This window comes from Petaurus breviceps, unplaced genomic scaffold (assembly GCF_028583685.1).
Source record: "Petaurus breviceps papuanus isolate PSGF00001 unplaced genomic scaffold, PetGlider_PUasm1.0 76, whole genome shotgun sequence".
Taxonomy (NCBI): Eukaryota; Metazoa; Chordata; class Mammalia; order Diprotodontia; family Petauridae; genus Petaurus; species Petaurus breviceps.
This window is the reverse complement of record NW_027186473.1, coordinates 17,390,496-17,413,893: the sequence shown is the minus strand read 5'-3', so window position 1 is coordinate 17,413,893 and position 23,398 is coordinate 17,390,496.

Below are 23,398 nucleotides of genomic sequence, written 5' to 3'. Positions count from 1 at the left end.
AACTTTCCCTTTTAGTTTTCCTCTCTCTTATTTTCAGTGGTTTTTATCTGCTAGTTCTTTCCCTGCTGTCTACAAATATGCCCTGATTTCCTCATTCTTAAAACTAAAACATGCAAAAAATTTCACTAGATACTCACCTTTCAAGCTATCATGCTATATCCCTTCTTCCCTTAAGAGTTGAGTTTGAGAATAAGGGGAGGGGAGAGTTCTCCTATTCTCATTGCTTCTCCTACCTCATTTCTGATAATTGCATCTTTTTTGGTCATGTCCTGTTCCACACGACCAATTGCGTGTTGGATATTTCCATCTGGAGAACCCGAAACCTTCTCAAACTTAACAAGATCACAGGAGCAGTCATTGTTTTCTCCCCTACTCTTACCTATACTGGTAAATCTCCTATTTTTATTGAGGTATCCTATTCATTCCAGTCTACCATTTTACTAATGCATCAGACATAGCCTCAACTCTTCACTCTCTTTTACACAAGCTATCCCCCATGCCTATAGCACTCTCTTTCCTCCCTCCGATCTCTCAGAATCTTTATTTCCTAGAAAAATCTTGCTCAAATGTCATCTGCTACAAAATATACTTTTTCCTGAGTTCCCCTGTTGTGTTATTTCCTCCTATCCCAATAACTTTCATTTATCTTAATTTACTTATTTGATTATAGGTTTTCTCTCCCCCTTTCCCCTTCACTAAAAAGTAAAATCTTTGCTAGTAAAAATAATTTCTTTTGGTCTTTGTATCACTAAACAATTACTTAGTGGGTGGCACCCAATAACCACTTGATAAATATTTGTCAAACTGAATTGAATTAGCTAATACTTTCTTGCAGGGAGTTGAATGAAGTATCAGAAAGACTGCTAGATTTGATGTCATAGGATCTGGCTTTAATCACTTCACCACTTTCTTACTAGATGCATTCCTTGGGCAAGGGACATAACTTTTCTTAGCTGTTTTGTTAAATATATGAGAAGATAAAAATATTCGTTTTGGGAAATTATGAGAATAATCAAATTTACAGATGAAAGGGAGTTTAGAAATCATTTAGTTGAAATTCTCCATAAGTGTGATGTATTAAGGTGCCTGATTAAGGCCACCATAATAAAGTAGTATGTAGTGGTGATGATTTTTGAACATAGATAATTTCATTCCATATATAGAGTCCTTTCCTTTATCACACAATGTTAATAATACATGGATGTCAGCTACTATTGTCAAGATAAAAGAATAATAATCTTAACAAAATTGGCTATTTTAATGTAACAGGATTTAATCCTATAGAAGTGGTTAATTATTTGATTTAATACAATCTTTTGGTATGGTACTAGGAGTGGATAGGGGGTTTTTACATTAGCCCTATTTATCACATAGTCCTCTAAATAAGGTGCTGATAAAATCCTTTGATCATTTGTTTGATTATTTAATTTTGCATTAGGAACTATACAAACTATGTAAACATTTTGAAATAAGCTTAGATAAAATAAAAAAGAAAAAAAATGAAAGGAATTCAGGAAAGGAGGGTCAGCATATTATTATTGGATGAAAATAATTTGGGATATGATTATACATAGGAAACATCCAAACTCATCACATGTTAACGAGTTTATAGAGGAAAAAAAACATAAGCTAATTTCAGCTCTTCATCATCCCATTGACCATTGTTAAATTATAATTCTTGATTATGGTATTTCTTGGTAATTCTTCCTGGGAATTCCTAATTTTCCAAAATGAACTGATATTTAAAATGTGTAATTCCATATAACTTTTTGGGTTTAAAAATAATCTTATTAAAACTGAATTTTTGAAATGTTAAAGTTATCCCAATTTAGAGTTAAATGGATTAAAGCATTAATCATAACAACATGAAAAATCAATTTAAAAATACTCAAAGCCCTTTTAAAATTTCTTATAATTCTGAATTGGTTTTAAATAGACAATTTTTGGATTGAATAAAAATGCATCTCTTCTTCAATTTTAATACTTTTGGCACTCTGTAAGTTAAATTAACTTGTAGTTATTATTTTGTATCAAGATCATTTTGGTGTGTGTTTATTCCTTAAGGAACATTTTACTTTTTTTAGACTTTAACATGTTTGTTTTTAGTTTACATCATTCATTTCCACAAGATTTTGAGTTACAAATTTTCTCCCCATTTTTCCCCTACCCACCACCCTAAAACAGCGATCCCACTGTATACCCCCTGCACCAATCTGTCTCTTCTGTATCCCCCCCCCCCCTCTCCCCCCCACTTTCCCGTAGGGCAAAATAGCTCTCTATATCCCAATACCTGTTTATCTTTTTTCCCGGGTGCATATAAAAAAAAAAAATATATATATATATATATGTATATATTTATAAAAAAGATATATATGTGTATATATGTGTGTGTGTGTGTGTGTGTGTGTGTGTGTGTGTGAACATTTGATTTTGAAACTCTGAATTCCAGATTGTTTCCCTTCCTCCCTTGTCACCCAACCTTACTGGGAAAATAGGCAATTTAATATAGGTTTTACATGTGTAGCTATGCAAAACATTTCCATAATGGATGCATTGTAAAAGACTAACTATATTTCCCTTCATCCTATACTGCCCCCCACTTATTCTATTATCTACTTTGAAACTATCCCTTTTCAAAAGTCGGTCCATCTAACTTCCCTCCCCTCCATCATCCCCCCTCTCATCCCCTTCCCCTTTACTCTCCTGTAGGGTGAGTTAACCTGTTTAGTGTGTATGTTATTCCCTCCCTAAGCCAAATTCAATGAGAGTAAGGTTGACCCATTTTGCCTTCCTGTTTTTCACCTCGATTGTAACAATTTTTCCTTACATCTTCTATATGAGACAATTTACCCAATTCTTTCTCTTCCCATCTTCTCTCATTTTATTCTTCTCTCACCTCTCAATTTCAACTGTAAAGTGGCATCCCTTCCTATGCAATTGGTCCTGTGCCCTCTGTCTATATATATATCTGTACACATATATACACACACTCACATATGTATTCATACTCCCATATACCCTCCTATATAGGCACACACACACATATTTGTATTCCCTTCAACTATTCTCATACTGAGAAAAGTTTCATAAGTTACAATTATCATTTTTTTCCATGTAGGGATGTAAATAATTCAAATTTGATAATTTCCTTATGATTTCTTTTCTCTGTTTATCTTCTTATGCTTCTTGTATCTGAATGTTAAATTTTCTATTCAACTCTGATTTTTTCATCAAGAATGCTTTAAAGTCCTCTATTTCATTGAATGACCATATTTTCCCCCGAAACACAATACTCAGTTTTGCTGGGTAGGTGATTCTTGATTTTAATCTCATCTCCTTTTACCTCCAGAATATCATATTCCAAGCCCTTCGATCCCTCAGTGTAGAAGCTGCCAGATTCTGTGTTATCCTAATTGTGTTTCCACAATATTCAAATTGTTTCTTCCTGGCTGCTTGTAATGTTTTCTCTTTGATCTGGCATGAGCCAGAGGTTTTAGTCTCAGGGCTACCACAACCAGCCAAAGGCTGGAGGGACTTCAGATCACCTGCAGCTGTGGCAGTTTCCAGAATTATCAACCCATAAATGCTATGACAAAGCTAGAGGTCAGTGCAGGGTGGACTTTGGGAACAGGGAGTCTGGGAGTGTGGTACGGCCTTTATCCCCTAGAAGGAAAAGCAGTTGAGGCTCTGCAGCCATATAGCTGCCACCACCTGGCTGCTTCAGACTCCTGGCCTGCAGAGTGTAGGGGGACCAAGCAACCAGTCTGAGGGGCAATTGCTCTTGCTTTAACCTGCTTGTATCTGGATTGTTATCTAGGATAGAGGTCCTGGGGTGTGTGACCACTGTTGGAGAGAGCATATGGAGGCTTCAGAGAGGGCACCCAACTAATAGCTCCAGCAGCTGTGAAAACCCCAGCATTTGGGACAAAGCTCCCCTCTCTAGCAGCAGAGTTCTATGGCAAAAATCTCAAAATTCAAATAATTGAGTGGCAACATGAGCAAGCAAAGGAAGCAAAGCAAGCAGAGCAATACAACATCAGACTCCTATTTTGGGGACAAAAAGGATCAAAGCATGGAACAGGAGGAAGATAGTGAAATCAGAATTCTTGCACCAAAAGTTTCCCAGAAAAATATAAGCTGCTTACAGGCCACAGAGGAACTTAAGGATTTTGAAAACCAAGTAAGGGAAGTAGAGGAAAAATTGGGAAGATAAGTGAGAACAATGTAAAGAAAATCATGAAATGAGAGTCACCAACCTGACTGAAGAAAATAACAGTTAAAAATAGACTAACTCAAATGGCAAAAGAGGCTCAAAAAGGCAATGAGGAGAAGAATGCCTTAAAAAGCCAAAATCACCAGATGGAAAAAGAATTTCAAAAGCTCACTAAAGAGAATGATTCCTTCAGAATTAGATTGGAGCAAATGGAAGCTAGTGACTTTATGAGATATCAAGATGCTATTGAACAGATCCAAACAAATGAAAAAATAGAAGACAGTGTGAAAAATCTCATTGGGAAAACCACTGACCTGGAAAATAGTTCCAGGAGAGATAATTTAAAAACGATTGGACTACCTGAAAGCCATGATCAAAAAAAAGAACCTAGAAATCATCCTTCAAAAAATTCTCAAGGAAAATTGCCCTGATGTTTTAGAACCAGAGGGCAAAATAGTGTTTGAAAGAATCCAGCAATCACATCCTGAAAAAGACCCCAAAAAGAAAACTCCTATGAATATTATAGCCAGGTTCCAGACTTCCCAGATCAAGGAGAAAATATTACAAGTAACCAAGTAGAAACAGTTTGAATAGTATGGAAACACAATCAGAATAACCCAGGATCTGGCAGTTTCTACACTGAGGGATCGAAGGGCCTGGAATAGGATATTTTGGAGGTCAAAGAAGCTGGGATTAAAACCAAGAATCACTTACCCAGCAAAACTTAGTATCATGTCTCGGGGGAAAATATGGTCATTCAATGGAATAGAGGAATTTCAAGCATTATTGATGAAAAATCCAGAGTTGAATAGGAAATTTGACATTCAGATACAAGAAGCAAGAGAATCATGAGAAGATAATCAGGGAAAAGAAATCATAAAAATCTTATCAAAGTTGAACTATTTACATTCCTACATGGAAAAAATGATAATTATAACTTATGAAACTTTTCTCAGTATATATATACACATGCACATATATACATATGTGTACATATATATGTATACATTCTCATATATGTTTATATAGAAGGGTATATGGGCATATGAATACATATGTGAGTGTGTGTATATGTGTGTACAAGTATACATAGAGGGCACAGGACCAGTTGAATAGGAGGGGATAATACTTAAAAGGTGAAATTAAGAGGTGAGAGAGGAATATAATGAGAGAAGATAGGGAGAGACAGAATTGGGTAAATTATCTCATATATAAGAGGTAAGGGAAAATGGTTACAATGGAGGGGAAGAACAGGAAGGCAAAAAGGAATGAGTCAAACTTATTCTCATTCAATTAGGCTTAGGAAGGAAATGACATACATACTAAATAGAGTATCTCACCCTACAGGAGAATAGGGGGGAAGGGGATGAGAGGGGGTATGAGGGAAGGGAGGAGAGGGGGGGGGGGGGGAGAAAGGGAAGTTGGAAGCATGCACTTTTGAAAAGGGACAGGATCAAAGTAGAGACTAGAACAAGTGGGGGTGGGATGGGAGGGAGGGAAATACAGTCAGTCTTCCACAATATCTCCACTATGGATATGTTTTTCATAGCCATCCATGTACAACCTATACTGAATTTCTTCTCTTTCCAATAATGGTGGGTGACAAGGGAGGAAGGGAAAGAATATGGAATTCAAAGTTTTAAAATCAAATGTTTAAAAAATATATTATATTATATGTAACTGGGAAATAAGATATACAGGCACTCAGGCATAGAGATGCACCTTGCCCTACTGGAAAATCAGTGGGGGAATGTAGGAAGACATGGGAGAGAGCAGATTGGGTGAGGGGATATTCAGTGTGATTGCTGTTTTGGGGTGATGGGTAGTGGAAAATGGGGAGAAAATTTATAATTAAAAATCTTGTGGAAATGAATGATGTAAACTAAAAAACAAAAAGCAAAGTGAGAGAGAAAAAGATATTTTGTTTACAGTTTAAAGTGGGATAGAAGAATAATTTTGACTCCCTTTTCTCTAATCAGTGAAATTACCTTCTGCCTTGTCCTAAAAAAAATTTTTTCACTTTCCAGGGATAGAGTGAAACAAGATCTAATTTATTTAACTTTTATAATTCCAGCATTTGTTAAAACATTTAAACCACACTTTGGAAATCTACAGCAAAGAATTTACATTCTAGTCAATAATGTAGTCTCTAATTATTTTATGATGACTTGAATTTCTGCAAACTGAAAATGAAGATTCCCTCTCATATGTGTCTTTCGTCGGCCTTCTAACTTGGCTATTGTTGAAAGAAAGAGAAAGACTTTCTTTCTGAAGAAAAAAAAGTTTCTATTCTTTCTTCTTTAGCTGTCCAAGCCCCAGTACAAAGATAGTTTAACTTGCAAACACTGATAATACAACAAGACACACACAAGAACATTTAAAAATCAGTGTATACAAGTGGAAGTTCCTTTTTAAGTTAAATTTGAAATTCTTCTTATATATCTTTGTCAGTTTTCCTTTATTATTTTGTCACCTTTTTGACAGGGAAGTTTCTTTGTGTCCAGATTTATTGAGAACTCCCCTAAAACCTTTTGAATGGGTGGTGTTACTCTTCCACCTCACTAATTACAACAAGAGGCCCAGGACTTAACCTACCCTCCTGCCAATAGCAGTGAGTGGCCAGAGACTTACTTTATGACCTCCCTAAAGGGGCACCACTGACACGTGTCTTTTGGTCACTCTTTGGCCTGAGCTGGGAGTCTCCCTTGTAGAAAAGAAAATTTCTCCAAGAGGCCAATGCCTTTGGGGGATTTCCTAGAAACCTACTAATTATTGCCAAATAGACACCCTAAAAACAAAAAGGACATCATGACAAATAAGAAAAATTGTAACTTTCCCCACAGGATAGGGGCCTTACTTTGACTTTAAGAAGTTGAGACTGATGGGTGTTAAGTCCCTGTGCTATCGGCTTCAGAGAAATCCCTTAGGGAAAAGTTTCCCTGGAGTGCTCAACTATTTCCCTAAGAGAATGCCCCAAGGACCAGCCTCCCTCTTCCAATCCCTTATGTTCCCCAATTGTCATGATTGAAATGAAGATAAAATGAGGCACAAAGTTCTTAGCATATTCAATATGTTGGTAAGGTTAGCAGTTATCAAGAAAGAGGATCTTTTCCCCTCAGCAAGCCAAAAGACCTTGAATGAGGGCTGACAGATCATTTTAGAGACAAAAGGAGGAACATACAAAAAACAGAAGAGAGGATCACAGATGGGGAAAACAATATGATTGGTTACAAAAGCTAAAGCATCACATGCTAGGGGACGATACGATTGGTGTAAATCAAGAATGCTGGTTAGTGATAACCCCTCCTTTCATCTTATCACTATAGAAAGCTCATTGGTGGTATTCACCTTCATGGCAAGTTAGCGCTTCATCAGGAATGGTTGGAAGTCCTCTATTTCATTAAATATTCATTCTTTTCTATAACAGTATTATATTCAGTTTTGCTGGGTAGGTTATCCTTGTCCCAAAACCTATATTTGATGCCACGTGGAACATTGTATTCTAAATTCCTTTTAAGTGATAGCTGCTAAATCACATTTAATCATTACTGTGGTTCATTAGTACTTGAGTACTGTCTATCTGGCTATGTAAAATATTTTGTGCTTTGAAATGGAAGCTCTGGATTTGGGCTATACTGTTCCTCAGGGTTTTCAATTTGAGGTGTGGGGAGTTTTCTCTTTGAAGGACAAGTGGATTCTATTTCCACTTTCCCCTCTGGTTCTAAGAAATCTGAGCAGTTTTAGTTTAAGGTTTCCTGAAATAATTTGTGTGTGTGGTCTCTTTTTGATAGTGGTGTTTAGGTAGTTCATTGATTCTTAACTTATTTTTCCTCCTTGGTCTGTTGTCCATCTTAATTATCTTTTCTATGACACATCTTATGTTCTTTAATTTTTTTTAGTCTCGACTTTATTTTAGTATTTTTCATACAGTTATGGCTTTCATTTGGTTCATTTTAATTTTCAATGAGATTGTTGGTTGAGAAAGATGTACTTCTTGTATGAATCCACTAATTTCTTTTCAAATTCTTTCATCCATAACCCTTGTTTCTTTCCCATTTTTTCTAATAGTCTCATGCCATTGATTAATACACATACACACATGTGTGTATAAAATCTTTAAAAAACTGCTTAAAAAAGGAATTCTAGTTTAATTTGTATCCAAGTTCTGTTTTTCTTTCAGGCTTTGCTCTTGGCTTTTTGGGAAGTCATTATCTTTTAGGTTTGTTTCTTTATCATTTCAATTGCAATAATAGAATTTTGTGATGGGATTCTTCTTTGTTTGGTTATTTTTCTGGCCTGTTCCATTGCTTTGGACTTAATGTTTGGACTAGGCACTGAACACTTCTGGAAGGAAGTTTTGGTCTCGTCCAGCTCATGCATTCTTGGGAAATATCGTTTTATTGTTCAAAGATTACTAGAAAGCCCAAATTAGAAACTTGCAAGCTTTCAATGCTCCAAAAGTTGTTTGATACAGGAAAACATCTTATTGCTGTCCTCCCAGGTATCAGCAATAGTTGACTGTCAGCCAAATTGGAACTTTGATGGTTCGAATAGAAAGAGCTACAAGCTTTTTATTTTCTTTTTTAGACTGGTATTCCTTGTCTGGTTATTTCTCTACAGAATTCAAAATGATCTTGAGGCTAGAACCGAGACCCAACCCTTCTTGTAGGGTCTGATTGAAACTTTAACTTAATCTTTCTCACCATACTTCAAATAGTATTACACCTATATCTACTTGAAAGACCATTCCTGGGTGCTCTACGTGGATTTGTGACCGAGAAATGGGTAGTGGGGAAAAGCTGCCAGGTGGTACCTGTTCTATTGAGGTATCCCATATAACTATCAGGGGACTCTCTACATGTCTCAGACCTTCTCTTTATTTTCCCTTCAGGTTAGAGTAGTCTCTGATTGTGGTGTTCTTTTGTACAGACCCCTCTTTTCTTTTCTCAGACTTATCTGTCTCCCTATATTGACCTGCACTAGAAAAATGCTTCATAATTTTAATTTATATTAAATTAATTAATTAAACTTAATTTTCCCATGAAGATTAGATCTGTCTGATTTCCTAGGTATTTTTGGAGGAGTTATTTGTGTGGGAGTGGTACATCTCACTATACTGCCTCCTACTATTCTACAATCTTTTACTTCCCTACTTCCTTGTGCTGAAATGGATTTTTCTAAGGGGACCTGGGTACTAATCCTGTCTCACTCATTTGCTATCTATTTGACTATTAATAAGTAATTCAATCTCTTTGTAAATCTCATTCTTTTTATCAGTAAACATGAAGGTATTGTTTTTAACTTATGAGTTACTTTCCTACACTAAAGCCTATGACATTGCACTGGCAGATCGACTGGCACAGAAAAAATTATTAGATTATTTCATATCACTTATTTTGACTTTTTCATGAATAGTTTCCTATTCTCAAAAACTTTGGTTTTGTCAGTAAGTCAGAGGGAGTGGTTAAACAACTCAATTCCTTGGTGATCATTCTGTAGATGAAGTGATACTACTTCTGACCAGGTCTTTCTTGCTCCACCAATTGGAAGCATGTTGGTTCAAACAGCCATTTCAGAACAATCTTTATGGTTATAAACAATTAACTTGTGGGGAAAGAAATAGGTAATCCTTTGGTCCTCTCTAAGTGCCCCCAAATGGTTAAATTGTGAAGGATAAGCACCATTGGCTACAGAGCCAACAGCCAAAAGACTAATCACAGGGTACTATGAAGGGAGGCAAAAATAGATTGATTTTGCCATTGTAAACAGTCATTAGGAAACAGTGAGAGGGGAAAAGTCACTCAATCCAGTGGACTGGCACTGTTTTGATCAGGGACCATAATTTAACAGTGTGCTCAATTAGTGTGGCCATTAAAATAGCCAGGAGCTCAGCCATTTTCTATACATTACATAGACCCAACCTTTCTCTGCAGAGATTAATGAGATAAAATATTTAACCAGAACAGCTTTGAACTTTTTATCAGCTAAAGGTATGACTACTAATCTCTGTGGAGGTTTTGTTTATATTACAAATAGATGATGTGACAAAATATCCTGGAATTGCCCTATTTAGAACCAGATCAATGACTTCTAGCTTAGTTATGCTAACATATCTGTGCTTTTAGGGTTCAGTAGAACCAGTGATAACTTGAAGATGTCATTTAAATTAGGTTAGTCTGGGAAGAATATAATTTCTGACAACAGATTACTTTTCCTTCCTTCTTTACAATCTATGATAATTTATTAGATAACATTACCTTGGTCATGCTCAGATGCCAAAGAAGAGCCACAGCTGGTGGCTTCCTTCATTTTTAGGACAGATTTTTAAGATGTTTCCTTCTATATTTTTGAAAAAGCTACCCACATGGTAGCCATTCATGATGACTGAGCAAGGAGTGTTCTTTAGAAGCAAACATGTAAACATTTGCTATGATTGCATTAACTATGAATGTACATTGTGGGATAGGATAGCCTTTTTGGAAAGCAGATTTAGAGGATACATTTAAAAAATTTTGCCAAACAGTCAAGGAGTCTAATGAAGTGCTACCAACTGAAATACATATACATAAAGATGCATTCAAATTTGTTGAAAAATGAAAAAAAAACATAAGAAACACACTGGGATTTTAATGTAATATCAATTAACTTCAGAAGAAAAACAAAATGATAAATAACAAAAAGTAATCGAGATCCTGGTAAGTTTGGATTTTTCATATAGACAAATACAGAAAAGAAGTATAACATACCTATAATTTTTTACCATTAAGGCTTTGTATTGAGGAAGTCTCTCTCCTAGGTTCAGCACTTAATAGAAATGTCTTTAAAGTAAATTTCTTCCCATTTCTGGAGAATATACTTGAATTTATATTTAAATATGTAAATGAAACCAGGTAATGTAAATATGTGCACAAAAATATATCAGTGGATGAGTAAATGACATACACAATTATGACATAAACAATTAGTTATAAAATTACATTTATATTTGTATGAAGTAATAGAAGTTTGTATAGATGTGGGTTGAGGGAAAACATAAAGGGATTGGGAAATACTTTTGTATTCCCAAACATAGCCTCTTGGAATAGGTAGAAATGGAACAGTAGAAAGAAAAATAACCTGCAGGGAGATAATGTATTTATGTTAATTTTTTACTATTATGCTATAAATTATTAAAAATAACTAAATATATGAATAGAAAATTGTGGAGGGACCATGGAAGGGAATCCATAGTAATACATTATTGGTATATATGTGAATTGGTCTAATAATTCTAGAAACAAAGTATGGAGTTATGCTAAGAAAGTAACTTAAGGAGAGAATGGTCTAATTTACACTAAAATGTAAAAAAAAATACTTTTTTCACAATAGCAAAGACATGAAAACAAAGATGTTCATCAACAGGAATGTAATGGAATATAATAGTCTAAAAAGATGTGATGAATTAATTAAACTAAAAGCATTTTTAGTGTAGATGAATAATTCAGAAAAGCGTGAGAAGACATGAACTGGTGAAAAGTGAAGTAAACAGAAAAGGATACACACATAAATATGAGTTTTCTGATTATTATATGGTAAATGCAAAGAACAAAACAAAACAAAAACAAATGACAACTGTGCTACATATTGTTATAATGACTTGATTTATACTGAAGGCTTAGCACCTAAGAAGACATGAGAAAATCTAACTATTATATATATATATATATATATATATATATATATATACACATATATAATAAAATTTTTAATTTTAAAGTGGGAGTGAAATATTGGATATGTTATTAGACTCCATTGGCATATTGGTTAATTTTCCTGAACTTCATTTCATTATTATTATTCTTTTTATTCTTTATTGCAAGGGAAAACTTTCAGGGCAGGGTAGAAGTGAGGGATATATTTAGACTTGAAGTATATGCAAAAAACAAAATATTTCTGAGATTGTGTGAAAATGACAGGATGTTAGATCCTAGAGGAGCCCAGATCCTCCATACAGAAAAGGTCTAAAAATATACCAGAAGAAAAAAGACAAGATAAAAAAATAGTTAGCTAAAGTTCTATCATCCAGTAAAGTACTATACAAAATGACTGCAAGAATATGACAGGAACTCTTAAGGGAGATAACCTAGGTAGACAGAAACCAACACACTGAGGCATATCAGAAAATGTGACAGACTAGTGTCCAGGCAGCCCTGGGCCCAGAATTGAGGCAACATTGTTGTTGGGTAGCATCTTAGGACTTGGTACTAAGTGGTCAATTAGCCCCAAAAGAAGCACAAGAAACAAATTGAATCATCAAGCATTTACTAAAAGTCTTCTGTTTGCTAGGAACTGCTAACCACTGAGAATACAAAGACAAGGGGGGGGGGGAAGTCCACTACATTAAAGAGCTGAAAATCTAATGGAAGGAGATAGTATATGAACAACTGTGGTTCCCTCCACCCCCAACAAGCTTCTTGTGGAAGGTGGGATTTTAAGAGAGAATTGAAAGAAGACAATGAAGTCATGATGCAGAACTTAGTAGGGAGAAGATTCCAGTCCTGAGGGACAGGCAGTAGAAAGGCCTGAATTTGTGAGATGGAATTTCTTGTAAAAGGAACAGCAAGGAGGCCAGTCATTTGGGTCAGAAGAGTGCTCAAGCAGCACAATCTGGGGGATCTCAGAAGTTCAATATGTAGGATGCTCTGCACCAGGCAGTTTAGTGCTTGTCAGCACTTCGTTTCTGGAGAAATGAAAGAAGAGATACAAAATGAAATCTTAAGAGAAATAATAACTAGGGAGGAAAGAATCACAAAGAGAATTAATAGCTTAGAAGAGGTGGTAGTTTTGAGCCTTACCCTTAAAAACCTGAACAGTTTTCTTAGAAAATAACAAACAGAAAGCAAAATCTGCAAAGGATTATAAGAAATTTTGGAACAAAAATCTAAAATTTGAAAAGAATGCAAGGTATGTATTATCAAAACAAACTGATCTGGAAAAAAAACCAGATCAAAGACATATAATCTTCAAATTGTCAGACCACTTGAAAATTATAGCAACAACAACAATAAAAACCATCCTGGTTACTTTATTTTAGGAAGTCATGAGAAAAAGAGCCAAGGTGGATGTTGGGGAAGGTGTCTAGAACTATTAGAGCCATTGAACCAAATGAAAGCAGAAAGAATCTCTCACCTTTCCTAAATGAAACTCCAAAATGAAAATTACTGGGTAATTACTGGGTACACACACACACGCACACATACATATATACACACATATATGTATATATGCATATATACATATATATTATAATGGCAAAGAACTTAGCACCTTGTTTCATTTCAAGTTTCTTTTGAGCTTTGCCCATGATTATATATGATTACATCAAGTCATTGTTAAGAAACAGGACTTGTGAAACTCACAGTGGAGGGACTTGCCAAAGACAGGTGCATGCAGGTGCTAATGACCATATATAAGGAGGAACCCAAGCTGGGAGAAAGCAGAACTGAGAAGGGGAATGGTTGTGGAGGCTGGCACTCTGTTTATCTGTTCTGTCTGTGTTGATATGTGTGTGTGTGTGTGTGTGTATTATTTTCTACAGAAGCCCTAGGATCTTACTGGAAGGCCTGAAAGAGTATTTTCTTGTTTTCTGTTTACAGAAGTCTTGGAGGAGGGTTTCAGAGGTCCTGGACCTTATTGATGATTTGTGTTAAGTTCTCAGACCTTATTGGTGGGTCTGTGTTGATTTCACGGGCAGGTGGTGGATGGACGATGGTGCCAACAATGTGAATGAATGTTATTGTTGCTCTGTTAAGCTTTGTCTTCCCAGAAACACAAACTGTTAAGGACTTGAGGTAGACTGGACACTGTGAACTTCAATGTGGAACTGGACAAGAAACTGGATGAGGAGCTGGACGAGGAGTTGAATGAGGAGCTGAGAGCTGCCTGCCTTTGAATCCAGGTGACAGCTGGGTATGTTCAGGCAGGAGCTGGACCTATGGAAGAGCAACCATGGAATCTGAGAGCCAATTTTGAGCCAAGATGAAAAGACCTCTTCTTGGGTATTTAAGGCTGATTGAGAAGATCATGATTTACTGTGGCCTAGGGGTGGAAGAACTTTTTACTCTGTACCTTGTACCTCTTAAGGATGATTGAGTTAAGGATGATTGGAAACTAATCTCCAATCAGGAAGAAAGAAAACTTTTTGCCTGAGAGATTAAGACAGTGTGACCTAGGGGTGGAGAACTTTGACCTTTGTACTTTGTGTCCCTTAAGGATCCTTACTCCTTAAGGATGATCGAGTTAAGGACTTATGAATGATATCTTTTGTTTAAAACCATGTGGCCACTTTGCTGAAAACTATGTGGCTACTTTTGTGATAAGTTGTTATGTTATAACTGTGAATACTGTACTTTGGTTTCTGTGAATATTTTACTTTAGTTTACTGCTAAATAAATAGAGACTTCACTATACTATGTGATCAGAACCTTAAAGCTATTCACAGCAGCAGTCCTCTAGAGAGCTGCTCATGCTTGGTTTTACAATATGTGTGTGTGTGTGTGTGTGTGTGTGTGTGTGTGTGTGTGTGTATAATCCAGTTATTTATCCTGAAAAGCAATCTGGAGACATGCTCCAGGAGTCATTAAACTTTGCCTACCTTTTAGTCCAACAATACTGCTTTGCCTAAATACCAGACAGATCAAAGAAAGAGAAAAATAACTTGTATATACAGAAAAAAATATATTAAGTGTTTTGTTGCAACAAGGGAGAAAAACACCCTGAAAAGTAAAAAGTGGTGATTAAACAAGTATGGCATATAAATATAATTAAATATTTTAGTAGCACTAGAAATAGGATAAGATATGATTCTAGAGAAACTTGGTAATTGTATGAATTGATGCAGATTATTATAAACAGAAGCAGAAGAACAATTTGTACTATAACCATGCTAAAAAGAAAAACATCATTGAAGGACTTAAGGACACTGGTCAATACCATGAGCGACTGTGATTCCATATTACAAAATACAACATGGGAAGATAAGGAGTAATAAACATTTTCAGGCAAGACCAATGTAAGAATTTGTTTTTTGTTGACTATGCACCTTTGTTACAAGGATTTTTGTCTTTTTCTTTCTTTCTTTCTTTTTAATTAGAGGTTGGGTGAAAGTAGAAGGGGGGATAACAATTAAAAAAATAAAAGTAAGTGAAAAGGGTTATTGAAACATTTCAAATGCATAAATATATCAGAAAAAATCACAGATAGCTAGGACAGCTTAAAAAGTAACAATAAATTTATTATATCCTTAGGATAAAAATATGCTATACATTACAGTGATCTGCTCTTTCAGGTATAACATTTTCTTCAGTTATACTATTTATGTGGAAGTATCAATTTTATTTGAAATTTATTTGAGGATAAAAATTCAATATTTTTCATTTAAAAACATTTCTATGTGTGTGTGAAATAATTCCCTTAAAGCCTCAGTTCCTAAACACATTCACATATTTATTCATATGCCCATATATCCTCCTATATAGACATATATATGCATGTATACAAACATATACATATATACATACATACATATATATGTACACTTCTATTCTATTCAACTATTCGCATACTGAGAAAAGTTTCATAAGTTATAATTATCATGTTTCCATGTAGGAATGTTAATAGTTCAACTTTGATAAGTTCCTTATGATTTCTTTTCCCTGTTTACCTTCTCATGCTTCTCTTGCTTCTTGTATCTGAAAGTCAAATTTTCTATTCAACTCTGTTTTTTTTCATCAAGAATGCTTGAAAGTCATCTATTCAACCAAATGACCATATTTTCCCCAGAAATATGCTAGTAAGTTTTGCTGAGTAGGTGCTTCTTGGTTTAAATTTCAGCTCCTTTGACCTCAGGAGTATTATATTCCAAGCCCTTTCATCCCTCAGGTAGAAGCTGCCAGATCCTGAATTATCCTGATTGTGTTTCCACAATATTGAAATTGTTTCTTCTGCCTGCTTGTAATATTTTCTCCTTGATCTGGGAACTCCAGAACCTTGTTATAATATCCCCAGGAGTTTTCTTTTTGATATCTTTTCCAGCAGGTGATGGGTTGATTCTTTCAACCTCTATTTTGTCCTCTGGTTCTAAAACATCAGGGCAATTTTCCTTGAGAATTTCTTGAATGATGATTTCTAGGTTCTTTTTTTGATCATGGCTTTCAGTTAGTCCAATCATTTTTAAATTATCTCTCCTGGATCTATTTTCCAGGTCAGTGTTTTTTCCAATGAGATAATTCACACTGCCTTCTATTTTTTTTCATTTGTTTTGGATCTATTTAATAGTATTTTGATTTCCCAAAAAGTCACTAGCTTCCATTTGCTCCAATGTAATTCTGAAGGAATGATTCTCTTTAGTGAGCTTTTGCGATTCTTTTTCCATCTGGCAAATTCAACTTTTTGAGGCATTCTTCTCCTCATTGCCTCTTCTGCCATTTGAGTTAGTCTATTTTTTAAGCTGTTATTGACTCTCATTTTATAATTTTCTTGCATTAGGGGCAGCCAGGTGGCTCAGCGAGTAAGAGCACTGGCCCCATTGTTGGGATGACCTAGGGATCAAATCTGGGCTCAGATACTTAGCACTATACCCAGAAATAACTGGCTGTGTAACCTTGAGCAAGTTATGCTTCAAAAAAAAAGTCACATATAATTTTCTTGCATCAATCTCATTTCTCTTCCCAATTTTTCCTCTACTTCTCAAATTTGGTTTTCAAAATCTTTCTTAAGCTCCTCTGTGGCCTGTAAGCAGTTTATTCTTTTCTTAGAAGCTTCTGGTGCAGGAGTTCTGACTTTGCTATCTTCTTCCTGTTCCATGCTTTGATCCTTTTTGTCCCCAAAAAGGAATCCACAGTTGGACCTCTGTGCTTGCCTTGCTTCCCTTGTTTTCTCATGTTGGCACTCAATTTCTTGACTTTTGAGCTTTTTGCCACAGTAGAACTCTGCTACCAGAGGGGGGAGATTTGTCTCAATCACTTGAGTTTTCACAGATCCTGGAGTTATTAGTTGGGGTCCTTCTCTGAAGCCTCTACATGCTCTGGCATACTGATCACACACCCCAGGACCTCCACCCTAGACAGCAATCCAGATACAAGCAGGTTAAAGCAAGAGTGATTACCCCTAAGTCTGGTTGCTTTGTCCCCCTACAATCTGCAGCACAGGAGCTCTGAAGTAGCCACGTGGAAGTGTGTGGCCACAGCACCTGAGTTGCTTCTCCCTCCAGGAGGTAAATGCCTGAACACACTCCTTAACTCCTGGTTCACAAAGTCCACACTGCACTGACCTCTTACTTTGTCCTTAGCATTTATGGGTTGATAATTCTGGAAACTTCCACAGCTACTAGTGATCTGAAGTACCTCCAGCCAGCATCTGGTTGTGGCCATCCTGAGGCTAAAACCTCTGGCTTTGGCAGGGCTGGGCTTGGCTCCCAGAGTGCTGTGCTGGCACCTTCCTGCCATCCTACTGGACTTTCTTCAGTGGCAAGTTAGCTTCTCTGTGTCATTTTGTGGGTTCTGTAGCTCCAAAGTTTGTTCAGAGTCATTTTTACATGAATTGGAGGAGGTGGAAGAGGGAACCCTTCAGAATTCCTGTTTCTACTCTACCATCTTGACGCCACCCCCTGGAAGCTGCTAAATCTTGTGTGATCCTAACTCTGACTCCACAATATTTTCTTCTTGACATGGGAACTCTCGAATTTGGCTATAATATTCCTGGTAGTTTTGATTTTGGGGTCCCTTTCATTAGTTAATCAGTAGATTCTTTCAATTTCTGTTTTATCCTCTGTAATGGTAATGGGAATTTGAAGATCTTCCCAGCCCCTTGTATTTGCAGTCAATCAGGTACTTAGCTCTTAGTTTCAAGTCAAGTATTAAGACCCAGAAATTGTGAATCTCACTGTGGGACGGACTTGTTGATGTAACAGGAAGGGGAAGAACAGGGAGGAGCTAATACTGAATATAAAGAAAAGCCCAAGCTGAGAGATGCCAGAACTTCTGGGAGCAAGTATCATGGAGGCAGAGCAGCTACTGCTGGAGAGAGAGAGAGAGAACTGCTAGAAACAAGAATTGTTGAGAGAGATCCTTGCAACTGCCAGGATCCTGAGAGCTTCTGAGAACTGCTATGAATTGAGAACAGAATGGAGAACAGAGCTTGTAGTGCCAGAACTTCTCCTGAGAACTTCTTCTGAGAACCTAATTGAGGACTTCTGAGAAATGAGAAGAGAGGAGAACTGGGAGGAGACATGGCTGTGGTGCTGGTACTTTGTCTGTCTGTTTTGATGTTACTCTGTTATATTTGTCTGCTGATAGAGGACAGTGCTGTTGTTGCAGAAGCCCTGGGACCATACTGCTGGTTCAGAAGCCCTGAAAGAGGATTTTCTTATTTTATGTTTACAGAAATCCTGGAGGAGGGTCTTGCTGATGATTTCAGAGGTCCAGGGACTATACTGCTGATTTGTGTTGAGTTCTCAGACCTTATTTGTGGGTCTGAGTTGGCTTCACAGGTAGAAAGTGAATTGATGAAGGTGCCAGCAATGTGAATGAATGTTATTGTGGCTTTGTTGAGTTTTGTCTTCCCAGGAACAAAAACTGTGAAAGACTTGAGGTAGAATAGACACTGTGAGCTTCAATATGGAATAAGAACTGGACAAGGAGCTAGACAACAAGGACCTGTCAGAAGCCGGGACCATAGAAGAGGAACCATGGAATCTGAGAGCCAGCCTTGGGTCAAGATGAAAAGACTTCTCCTTGGGTATTTAATGCAAACTGAGAAGATCATGATTTACTGGGGGTGGAGAACTATGACCTTTACAATTAGATGGTTGAATTAAGGACTTACTAATTGAGAATGTTTGGAAACTAATCTCCAATCAAGAAGAAAGAAGACTTTTGGGGTGGCCAGGGGGCACAGTGAGTAAGAACACTGGCCTGGACATTGGGAGACCTTGGATCAGTTTCAGCCTCAGATACTTGGCACTCACACAAAATACCTGGCTGTGTAACCTTGAGCAAGTTACTTAAACCCAATTGCTTTAAAAAAAAGAAAGAAGACTTTTTGATTGAAGAGATTAAGACAGTGTGACCTAGGGGTGGAGAGCTTTTGATCTCAGGGCTTTGTGTCAATTAAGGAGGCTTTACTCCTTAAAAATGATTGAGTAACTAAATGAATGTACTTTATTTAAAACTATGTTATGACTTTGGTGAAAACTACATGGCTATTTTAGTGATAAGTTTTTGTGCTATAATATGGTAAATGCTCTATTTTGATTTTATGTGAATATTTTGACTTAGTTTTTACTGAATAAATAGAGAGCTCACTATACTGTGTAATCAGAATCCTGAAAGCTGTTTACAAAAGCAATCCTCTGGAAAACTGCTTGCGTTTGGCTTTAAAACCTCTTGATATAAGATATTGGGGCAATTTTCCTTTATAATTTCTCAAAATACTATGGCTAGAGATCTTTTTGTTTAATGACTTTTAGATAGTTCAGTTTTTCTCAAATTATCACTCTCGATCTATTTTGCAAGCCAGTTGTTTTTCTAAACAAATATTTCATATTTTCCTTATATTTTTTGTTCTTTGACTTATTTTATTCTTTTTTCTTCCCTGTCTTTTTTTATTTTTTTAGTTTACATCATTCATTTCCACAAGTTTTGAGTTACAAATTTTCTTCCCATTTTTCCCTACCCACCACCAAAACAGCAATACCACTGAATATTCCCTCCCCCAATATGCTCTCTCCCATATATTCCCCCATACCCCCTTTGAATTTCCATTAGGGAACAGTGGATCTCTATGCCCCAGTGCTTGTATATCTCATTTCCAAGTTACATGCATAATAATAATAATTATACAAACACATTTCTATTCCCTTCAACTATTCTCATACTGAGAAAAGTTTCATAGCAATTATTGTTTTTCCATGTAGGAATGTGAATAGTTCAAATTTGATAAGTACCTTATGATTTATTTTCCCTGTTTAGCTTCTCATGCTTCTTTTGCTTCTTGTATCTGAATGTCAAATTTTCTATTCAGTTCTGTTTTTTTTTTCATCAAGAATGCTTGAAAGTCCTCTATTCTACTGAATGACCATATGTTCCCCTGAAACATGATACTCAATTTTGCTGGGTAGGTGATTCTTGGTTTTAATCTCACCTCCTTTGACCTCAGAAATATCCTATTCCAAGCCCTTTGACACCTGAGTGTAGAAGCTGCCAGATCCTACTGTTGTAACAGTCGGTTATCCTGACTGTGTTTCCGCAATATTTAAATTGTTTCTTCCTGGCTGTTTGTAATATTTTCTCTTTGATCTGTAAACTCTGGAACCTGTCTATAATATTTCTAGGAGTTTTCTTTTTGGGATCTTTTTCAGGAAGTGATCGGTGGATTCTTTCAACCTCTATTTTGCCCTTTCATTCTAAAACATCAGAGCAATTTTGTTTGAGAATTTTTGGAAGGATGATTTCTAGGTTCTTTTTATGATCATGGCTTTCAGGCAACCCAATACTTTTAACATCGTCTCTCCTGGAACTATTTTCCAGGTCTGTGGTTTTTCTAAGGTGATATTTCACATTGCTTTCTATTTTTTTTTTGATCTCTTTATTAGTATCTTGATTTCTAATAAAGTCATTAGCTTTCATTTGCTCCACTATAATTCTGAGGGAATGTTCCTCTTCAGTGAGCTTTTGAGATTCTTTTTTCATCTGGCAAATTTGGCTTTTTAAGGAATTCTTCTCCTCATTGCCTTTTTGAGAGTGTTTTACCATCTGGGTTAGTCTATTTTTTAAGGTGTTATTTTCTTCAGTCAGGTTGTTGACTCTCATTTTATAATTTTCTTGCATCATTCTCATTTCTCTTCCCAATTTTCCTCCACTTCTCTTATTTGGTTTTTAAAATCCTTCTTAAGCTCCTCTATGGCTTATAACCAACTCCTATTTTTACTGGAAGCTTCTGGTGCAGGAGTTGTGACTTCATTGCCTTCCTCTTGTTCCATGCTTTTCTCCTTTTTGTCCCGGGGGTGAGAAGTCACTGAGATGCCCAGCACAGCCAGCCAGGTCACATGGCAGCTTTAGCTCCTGGCCTGCAGAGTATAGGGGGACCAAGCGACCAGTCTGAGGGGTAATCGCTGTTGCAGTAACCTACTTGGATCTGGATTGTGGTCTAGGGTGGAGGTCCTGGGGTGTGTGACCAGATTGCCAGAGTGAGTGGAGGCTTCAGAGAGGGCATCCAACAAATACCTCTGGCAGCTGAGAAAACCCTAGCATTTGGTAGGAAGCTTCCCTGTCTGCTAGCAGAGTCCTACTGTGTCAAAAAGCCCAAAAGTCAAGTTATTGAGAGGCAACATGACCAGGCAAAGGAAACAAAGCAAAAAGAAGAATGCAGCATTAGACTCCTATTTTGGGGACAAAAAGTATCAAAGAATGGAACAGGACGAAGACAGTGAAGTCAGAACTCCTGCACCAAAAGCTTTAAAGGAAAATCTAAACTGCTTACAGGCCATAGAAGACCTTAAGAAGAAGATAAGAGAAGAGGCAGAAAAATTGGCAAGAGAAATGAGAACAATGCAAGAAAATTACAAAATGAGAGTCAACAGCTGGACTGAAGAAAATAACACATTTTAAAAAAAAGACTAACTCAAATGGCAAAAGAGGCTCAAAAAGGCAATGAGGAGAAGAATGCTTTAAATTTGCCAGATGGAAAAAGAATTTCAAATGCTCACTGAGGAGAATCATTCCTTCAGAATTAGATTACAGCAAATGGAAGCTAATGACATTATGAGAAATCAAGATGCTGTTAAATACATCCAAACAAATGAAAGAATAGAAGGCAATGTGAAATATCTCATTGGAAAAACCACTGACCTGGAAAATAGATCCAGGAGATATAATTTAAAAATGATTGGACTACCTGAAAGCCATGATCAAAGAAAGAACCTAGAAATCACACTCCAAAAAATTTTCAAGGAAAACTGCCCTGATGTTTTAGAACCAGAGGGCAAAATAGAGGTCGAAAGAATCCACCGATCAACCCCTGAAAAAGATCCCAAAAAGAAAACTCCTAGGAATATTATAGACAGTTTCCAAAATTCTCACATCAAGGAGAAAATATTACAAGCAGCAAGGGAGAAACAATTTGAATATTGTGGAAACACAATCAGAATAATTCAGGATCTGGCAGCTTCTATACTGAGGGACTGAAGGGCTTGGAATATGATATTCTGGAGATCAAAGGAGCTGGAATTAAAACCAAGAATCATCGACCCAGCAAAACTGAGTGTCATGGTTCAGGGGAAAATATGGTCATTCAGTGGAATAGACGACTTTCAAGTATTGTTGATGAAAAAATCAGAGTTGAATAGAAAAATTGACATTCAGATACAAGAAACAAGAGAAGCATGAGAAGCTAAACATTGAAAAGAAATCATAAGGAACTTATCAAAATTGAACTATTAACATTACTACATGGAAAAATGATAATTGGAACTGATGAAACTTTTCTCAGTATGAAAATAGTTGAAGGGAATAGAAAACAATATATATATATATACATACACACATATGTCTATATCAGAGTCTATATGGGCATATGTGAATGTATGTATATGTTTACAGGTATACATAGACAGAGGGCACAGGAACAATTTAATAGGAAGGGATGATACTTAAAAGGTGAAATGAAGAGGTGGGAGAGGAATATAATGAGAGCAGATGGGGAGAGACAGAATGGAGTAAACTATCTCATATAGAAGAGGCAAGGGAAAATAGTTACAATGGAAGGGAAGAATAGGAAGGCAAAAGGGAGTGGGCCAACCGTATTCTCATTGAATTTGGCTCGTGTAGGGAATGAAATACACACTAAACAGGGTATCTTACCCTACAGAAGAGTAGTGGGGAAGGGGATGAGATGGGGGATGATGGAAGGGACGGTAGAAGTGGGGGGGAGGGAAGTTGGAAGCACCCACTTTTGAAAAGGGACAAGATCAAAGTAGAGAATAGAACAAGTGGGAGGTGGTATAGGAGGGAGGGAAATATAGTCAGTCTTTTACAGTATATCTACTATGGTAATGTTTTACATTAGTTATGCATGTACAACCTATACTGAATTGCTTATCTTTCCAGTAAGGGTGGGTGACAAGGGAGGAAGGGAATGAATCTGGAATTC